The sequence below is a fragment of the Pinus tabuliformis genome, chromosome 5_1 (genome assembly GCF_031772625.1).
Source record: "Pinus tabuliformis cultivar Carrire ecotype Pingquan chromosome 5_1, CPIR1, whole genome shotgun sequence".
Classification (NCBI taxonomy): domain Eukaryota; kingdom Viridiplantae; phylum Streptophyta; class Pinopsida; order Pinales; family Pinaceae; genus Pinus; species Pinus tabuliformis.
Window position 1 is genome coordinate 274,023,440 of NC_142305.1, and position 9,340 is coordinate 274,032,779.

A 9,340-nucleotide genomic window follows, 5' to 3' on the forward strand; every position below is an offset into this window, starting at 1 on the left:
CAAGTCCTTTATTCACACCACGTGAATTGTACTGCAGTACCTTGAGGGTCATTATCATTATCGGTGATTCCTCTCGCGCTTGTTAACGGTTTACATTATTGACCGGTAATCAAGCGATGTCTTTCCATGTTCGACTTCAGCGCAATTCTCACATTTATCGACTTGTACTTAGAGTGAAGATCAAACGAGTTTGAAGACCCCGGATCTAGTTTCATCCATCCGGGCTACGATATATATATTCAGGATATAAAGACGTTTGTTATGTACATCATTGCAGCAGATGATCATCCTACTCAAAGGATGATAATTTCAGCAGAGAATTATCAGTCTACCACCAGACGATCGTTTGTTCTATGTACCAAAATGAATTTATAAAGCTGAGCATGGGAATGCCCGCCTCAGCTAGATCATGAAAGCAGAATGAAAAATAATGTATTGTATTGTATTTTATTACATGGCACCTCTCAGCGATTGAATGAACTTCGGATCCTCCTGATAAAGCATTTCACCCGATAAACGACCTCATACTTTAGGGGGCAACTGTTATAGACATTTTTGTGCCTAACAGCATGAAGCATGAAATGTCAATAATCTAAGGGATCCAAAGTCCCTAAACATGTTGTTCCTACCCCTAGAGGAACAAGGTCAGCAAACCACAGCACTGAAAATCAGTTCTCCACCTGAAAACACTCAAAAACAAGCTATTTCTGGATCATGTCAGTTGCTCCACTGAGCATCTGCGCTGAATGTCAAAAGCAATGAAGGCTACCTGCGCTGGGCGAGATTGGCCAAGTGGCACAGTCATTCTGCAAGGTGTCAAATGCCCAGGAAGCTTCCAAAATGACACTTGGATCAGGGAATTCACCTTGTGATGAGTAAGAGGATCTAGATCTCCAAGTGGAAGCAAGAAACTCCAAGTGGACTCAAGAACTGAAGTATAACTGAAGTGGGAGAGGACACTAGTCAGCTTCATGCTAGACTCAAGCTGACTCATCCTTTCTCCAAATCTCCTATATATAGAGCTCTCTCATGAGGTCTAAGGAGGCTGGAATTTTGTGCAAGTACGGAAGTGTTGTTGGTTTGAGTATAGAACTATTGGGTGATTGCTTTGAAGGGGGTGAAGAGGAGATTTCTTTCTGCTGGGAGGTGTTGCTGGATTGGGCCTATTATGGTTGTAACACTCTCAGAACTTTACTTCTTCTATTAATAAAGTATTTGAGGTTCTTCTATATGCATGTATCTCTATGGTGAATTGATGCTTGTATATTTGATTTATTCTAATCCTTGAATCAGTTATGGATGTATGCTTCTTGTAGTTTCCTTTCCTTGTGCTTTTATAGGATCTTTGTGTAGCTGGGCCGGTGAAAGAGCAAGGAGCTAGGAGCAAGCAGCAAAGAGGGAAGATTGGATCAACCATTAGCGGAAGATAACGGTTAGTGGATCCCTTTTCTCTTCTCTCTCTCATCTCATAAAGAAGTAATCTTGAATAGCTTTGCATTCAGTTGTTGCTGAGGTACTATCACCCTTAGAGTGGGATAGGGTCATTCCGTATTGGATACTTTTCCCAACAACAAGTGTGCATTGATTCTTCTTCTTCTGGTTATATGTGTTCAGCTTGATCTTGCTCAATCTTTAAGCTTCCACAAATTGATAGTAGAAGTAGGTTATAGTATTTTTCTTTGGTATGTTGCATTATCGGGTTAATCTACAGTCATATTTTCTATATGGTCTGAGAGCGAGATTTATAGAGAATTTGCAGAATTTCTACAAACGCAATGTGAGATATGAAAAGTAGGCTTGCCCTAAAACAACTAAGATGAATGTGCCGATGACTCCTATATGCAATGTGGGATGTCAGAGATGTAAGTTCAATGTGAGGAATGAACTATGCAGCGTCCGGTTGATGAGTTTTGATAAAATTGAGGTTGTGACACGCATGCCACAAATCTAGGAAAAGCAACACTTGGTGGGAGGTTTCTAAAATGATCCTTTCATGTAACCTCTAGCTGCTAAAAATAGATCCCTAAATCAAGGGATGCCTTTGCATGTTGCCTTGGGAGAAGTCGTCCATGCATGAAAATCAGTTTTGCTTGGTCCCAGAGGGAATCGCTCAACGTGAAGGCACATGCATCAGTGTGCGAGCCTAGGATGAAAATATGCATAGTTTCTGGGCTGAGCAAAGATGGTTGTGCAAAAGGGATTGTGCAATTTCTGGGAGGAACATGTGGTTGTCTCCTAGGACTGTGCAATTTATGGTTTGAGCAACTGTCCTGGGTCAGACCTCACAATTTTCTCAAGGAAGCTTGTTTGACTCCATTGCGCAATTTCTGAGCTCAACAGGCTGACTGGTTGGATTTGCGCAATTTCTTCTAACTATTGGGCTGGATGTCCCAAAGGGATTACATAATTTCTGGGAGAAGTTGATGACTACTGCCCTAAATTGCACAATTTCCGGGCTGAGCAGTTGTCCTTGGATAAATTGCGCAATTTTTTAGAGGAAGACTCTCAGCGAGAATTGCGCAATTTTGGACCCCAACTGGGTGTCCGACTGGGTTTGTGCAATTTCTGGAGGTAAGGCTGGTTCCCCTCCAAAATTGTGCAATTCCTAGAGGGAGCTACTCAACTAGCAACTGACACCAAGTCCGGAAAGTACCCTGTGAACGGGTGGAACAAACTTGGATGCACATGTGGACAATACTATGAAACAGCTAAAGCCAATGTGCTTGATAGTGCAAGACATGTTGCTGAGGATGGTCAGTAGGGAGGCTCCAAAACGAAGCTAAGGAAAAATTTTGGAGGGTGGTTTTAGTTACTACAACAACATGATACATATAACATCGAGATATTAACTATGATTAAAAATATTTTGTGAATATTCTATAAGGATAAATTCCTACCATACATTTATTAATTATGAAATCCATACTCCAAAATAGACACTCATATCTGTATAATAAATAAAAATTTAAAGTAAACCAATAATTTCATTATAAATTTTCTGAAGGTCCAGAAAACAAAAATATCATTTGAAAAGCAATTATCATTATCATTCATTGAAGATGTCTATCATTTTTATTTTTAAATTAAAAGCTAAAACAAAAATTAGATTGTTTTAATAGATAGTTTACATGAAAATAATATCATTGTTGATCCTTCATATTTAATAGGATGATTCAGTATGGGTGATTCATATGGGTAGTGGACAATATAGATCATAACTATACCTATTTTGAGAGAACGAAGTGTTGATTTTTCGTTAAATCCCATATCTCAGCTTGATTCGCACTTGCCTTCTTTTCCTTACTTTCATTTTGATTCCAATCTAAGTAGTGACTCAATCCAACATTCTTGGAGTTTTTGTCACCATACTTTTCTTTGCCTTATATAATGAACCTCACAAATTAGTTCTCTTCATTGCTCCAGAAAATGCAATTCATGCATCCTCTTCCTCTTCCTAGAAAAGTCCTCCTATAGGAAAACAATGGCTGCATCAATGCCTTTGTGACATACTACAAAATATGAAACAAAAATTATTGTTTTAATTGCAAATGTAGGTTCCACAAGGGTCCTATTACTACCTAATTTAATGGTCTTGATAAAGTCCTTCAAGACATTAAAGTGGTACCACACAACATAAGTTCCCATTGTCACCTTGATAAGAATCCCCACTCTTTAAGCCAACTTCTACTAAAGTTATGGGATTCCTACTATGAACACAAAAAAATTCACCAAAATTAGTTGATTAATGCTTAGATGTTATATCTAAGGTGAAGGTAGGAGTTATTTACTGGTTCTAAAATATGAAGTAAGACTACAATAAAATGAAAACCAACAAAAAAAATTATATTAGACAATCCAAAAAATGATGAATTTGATGCATAAGGTGAGTAATACAATTTCTTATTCGATAATGATGATTTATGTAAGTTACTTCTTCTGAAGGACACAAAATTTGGACAATTATGTTATTGTCTTGCGCTTTTCAGACATGTAAAATAGCCAAAAACATAGAAACACTAGTAAGCAAAATGCCCTTTCAGATCGCCCAGAAGTGTGGAAACACACTATATGGGTAGATATATGGGCGGGGAAACTAGGGAAACATGTTAGATGCAAATAAAATAACCTGGAAACCTCTGTAAGAAAAATTACAAATATAACAATATGGAAATTAATTACTCAAAACATATAACAAATTCGCTAGGGGGTCAAAACCTATAAAACATTCCAACAAAATATTTAATTTATTGAAGGTTGGAAAGTACATTTTTTACCCTAGGAAAATTATTCCAAAAAATAAAACTCAGATATGGAATAAACTATGAGTATGTATGAGTGCAAATGTAATATAGACTTACTTGATCAAACCCTTAAATCGAGGTTTTGTTGAATTTAAAAAAAAACAATTATCAAAAACTATGGATTTGAAAAACATTTGAAAAATAACCTCATGAAATATGAATTATTTGCAAAATAAAATAGAGGACAATAATTTCCTTAGGTAGAAAAATAAATTGTAAGGAAATGTTCCAAGGATTTTCTAGCTTTTCAAGAATAAAAATTATGGCACTGACTATAAAAATATTTTTTGTATTTTGTATTTTTTGTTAGATCTAAGACTTTTATGATCCATCTTGTAAATATTAATGTCTTTCGTATTAATCACATAATTAGTATTTGGTCGAAGTTTTGAACCAACTAATGTGGTTCATCCTCAAGACACAGGTGAAAAAATCAATCGATCCTCAAGAAAATTAAGTTGGGAAAAAATGATTGATGCAATGTGAGTTATTGTGGCCATGTTTTTTACCTTTCCATGATGTGGAGTCAATATCACAACCCTCTCTTTGTCATTTATCCAATATGGACTGGAAGAAGGCATTAACGTGAAGGTGATAATCAAACCTTGATCTATTTAAGAATAATGATACAATTTCTTGATTCCACCAAAAAGGATCTCCATGAGAGAAGCCTCCAACCATTGGATTAATTTTGGCACTCAGTAAAATCAAACCCTAGTTAAAGGAACACTTAATAAAGGTTTGTCTCACAAATGGGTTTGATACCAACTTGTACCAGTAAAGGAGAGATTGAGGTAGGTGCCTTAACCTCCCCTTCTATGTGATAATTTTTCCCCTCAATGGGTCAACCTAGTCATGTTGTAATAGCCCAAAAAACCTCATGTCTATTCCTTGAAAAAATTTACAACATAAACCAAGAAGATAAATAATAAAAATTTGACTCCAAAATTTGCACTAAAAAATATTATTATTACTTCATATGATCTCACAATTCAACAAAAACCTATTTGGGAGGAGGGTCTAGGTTGCTTTCCCTTTATTTAAATTAATATTTCTTGACTTTTCATCCACATGAATCTTAGAGACTAACTCAATTACAATAGAAAATTATTTCTTTTACAATTAAAAAATCACCCTTTAGGGATTGAATTGACTTCAAGAGGAAATCATTAGTAGAATTGTGCCATCATTCGCCTTGAGGAATCTCATGGATAGCTTCAAGGAGGTTAATCACTACCTTAACTAGCTAACATTCACATTGAAAAATGGTAGCGTTGACCATGAGGAGGCAAACATTCACATTAAGGGTGCCAACATATTCCTTGGAAGGGTCATCAACTTGCAATGTACAAAACTCAACATTATCATTAAGGGTGACAACTAGGAAGGGGAGGCTCAATTTGGTCACACTTGAATGTCTATGTTTATTGGCCTCAACAATATCCATGAATCAGTTAGCATTTTTCTTCGGGAAGCTAGCATTGAGCTTATATTCACCTTTTTTACCATCTTTGACTTTGAACATTTCACTTTACCACCTTACTATCTTTACAATTTAGGTTGAAGAGGTTGAAATTGCTTGCATGGGCTTCAGAAACTCCAACATTAATCTTCATTTAGGCTTTGGAAGGTGTGCATGAGTGATAGGATGCCTTATGACCCACATGCAACATTTATTTCACTACCTTTCAACCACGTGACCATAGAAGACAAATCAACCACCTTATAGGCTAAAATTTTCTTGATATGATATATTTTTACTAAAACTCAATGTGGCATATCAAGTACACTTCTTGTTGATCACTTTGATCCCTTGTTGCATTTTGTTATGGATTAGGATCTATGAAGGGACTCAGGAAATGTGAATTGTGAGATTTCCATGTGAAGAATTGAATATACCACATTCAATGAAGTTCATACATACTATATAAACATAACCATGTGACAAAGACATGTGTGCATGAAACTACCGATTTGATAATCCTTGCAAAGTGTAATCACGTCTACCAAACAGATGGTTGCCATAAACCATGAATCCAAGTAGATCCATCTCAAGGCCTCCAATATTATCCAAGAAGAAAGGAATTAAGAATGGGGAGTAAAGGGATCAAGAATGGGTGAGAATTAAATGTCTTAGGACACCACATATATAGTCATGCATATGGCTTACAGGGCTTTGGGACTAATTTGTGTTGGAAAATGTAACTAGTTTTGGTCATCATAATTGTGATTGTACTCATGTATGTATATCTTATGTAATAAGAAAAAGAAGAAAGAAAAGATATTATTTTCAATCATGGGTTTCATGCTTCTTTTGAATTTTCTACTAGGTTAAGCATGTTCTTCATGCTTCTTTTCATGTCATAAAAAAAATTGTCATGAGTCAAGTGAGTCAATATTAATTATATAAGACTCGTTTGGGAAAGTTGTAACATGTAAAAGAATTTATTTTTGAGTCTAGAAAGTCAAAAATAGCTCCAAGACCAAGTCGACCTTAACTGTGAAAATTCAGCCCAAGTGAAGGGCTATTCGACCTCATGAGAAGGCTATATAAAGGAAGAGAGTTTAATTCATTTGGAAACACTTCTACAGTTTGATCTCAAGCAAGAAAATGAAGACAAGAAGATCGAAAGACTAGAAGACAAGAAGGAAGAACAAGTGAAGAAAGGAGATCTGATGTGTACCTATTTCTATCCATGTGTGTGAATATTTTAGGGTTTTTGTAGTTGTTTCAAGGCCAAGAATTGCAAGACGAAGTTGCAGATCTGAAGTGAGGACCGAAATATTTTTAGAGCAGACATTGAAGGAGTTGGATTTTGTTGACTTTGGAAGGCCTTGTATTATCTTGAAGGATATCATTTCGAGGGCAGACTTGGTGCATGGAGGAGGTTTGGCTTTGGTCTTTGGGTCTTGGTTTTCTCATTTGATCAAATTCTATAAGAGGATAAGATATTATTTTTGGGTTTTCCACTTGGTGGGGTTTTGTGTTATATTGGAGCCTACTTCTCATGTATGTTGTCTTTATTGTTCATGCTCTTGATAATTGTTTGATGAAAGAATCTAATAAAGAATAAGAAGAAGCTAACTAAAGTTCACAAGAAATTATTAAGGAGAAGGAGAATTTTTTAAATAGTTTCCATACTAGATTCTCCAACACCTTGCACCCCCATTATTTGATACTTCCTAGGAGATAATAAGTCCTACTTGGACCTGTTATCACCTAGATTGAACCTCAGGCTGAAGGAAGGCAATGCTAGGGTAACCACAAACCACGCTTAGCCAAGTAGCTAGCCCTACTAGGCCAGGAGAGGGCTCTCTCCGTAAGGATCTCAGCCAAGATGACTGGATTAGGTCAAGGATTTTAGGCTAGGTATAGTAGCACGAAAGTTTTGATTGGATTTTGAAGAGGTTTTGCTGGATCAGGAGGAGCTGGACAGTTTAGGTCTAGGGAATTAGGTTAGAATTGCAGGGTGTTCAATGGGGCAAGGTAGGCATAGGATTTAGCACTCAAGGGCTTGATGGGATGAGATTTTTAGACTGGTGAGAAGCTAAGAAGGGCATGTGAGAACCATGGATCCTTCCTAGACTGTAGAAAACATGAAATGATGAATGGTTTCCTAAGGCAGAGCACTGATGCAATGAATTCCACCTATCAAACTTGAAAACATTCAACTAGAAGCAATGAAATGATTAAAGAAGCATACAAAACACATTAACATATGATTACAGAAGGAGAAACTGTACTAGAACTCATACCACATGGATCTCATAAAAATATTTGTAATTCTTATTAACTCCTACCAAACTGCTTACAAAGGTGTACAATCAAGGTCTGAGCATCTAGCTGAGTCCAACCCTCTACAAAGAGAAAGAAGAAGAAGATACAGACATGTATTCAATCTCCTCCCATCCTTAGGGGTCGAATCCCTAAGATGAGGAGCTAATATAACTAATACTGAACAAGAAATAGGAATATAGGCATCTCAACAACTTGCCTCTAAAAGTGAAAACCTGATTCATTTGAGCTCAAAATAACTCCTAAAGCAATGAATATACCCTCTATTACTATTTATCTATCATAATTACATGCCAAGTCATCATTTACAATGGTAAATCATCCACCATGATAGAGAATCCATGATTACAGCAAAAAACTAGAAAAATAGCAACCCTGAGCAAAATTGCTAAAAGTACAGCACCACTGGAGGCCTTCCTGACATCCAAATTGAGCCCATTGTTAAACACACATGGGCAACCAGAAATATGAAAGATAAAACATGCAAGTGCATTTTTTATTAACATGAGATATACATTTATAGTACAATATATGACCGTTGGGTTCCACATCCCAAGGTCTCTTGGACTCCTTTTGTCCATTCGACTTCCACACTAACCCACTTGAGGATTAGGTGTCCAACATTCCCCCCCTTAATCTGAAGGGTTATGTATGAGTCCAAGAAGAGAGCTATAATACAAAATGTGCAAATCTGCATGGCAGCACTAGGCTGAATGTGCTCTATGAAATGTTGGTATAAAGGGCGGTGGTTTAAGGATGACCACCAACACTAGAACACTTAGTGCAGTTCCCGGAACTCTTCCAAAACTGGCAAGAAACTGAAGTTCTCTGCTAGAGGAAGTGATCCTATTGTTTTAAAGAGGGAAACCTTCAACCATAAAAGGGAGGTCTCACCCCGCATAAAAGGTAAAACTTCAACCTGAAAAGGGAAGTCTCAACCTGTGATGGTTTAAGGATGACCAACAACTCTGGAATGCAATTCCTGGAACTCTTCCAAATCTGGAAAGAGGCTGGTGTCTTCTGCTAGAGGAAGTGTTCTCAATTGTGTTCCTGGAATTCTTCCAAAACTGGCAAGAAGCTGAAGTCTTCTGCTAGAGGAAGTGTCCTAGATTGCCAACTGAAGGCATGTTCACAGGCATCTTTGTCTCTGGCTACAACTCTGAAACTAGTGTGGCAAGTTGTGGCTCAGGCTCGCTTGATGTGACTTTGAAGCTTGTATATGACCATCATTTCGCCCCCTGTC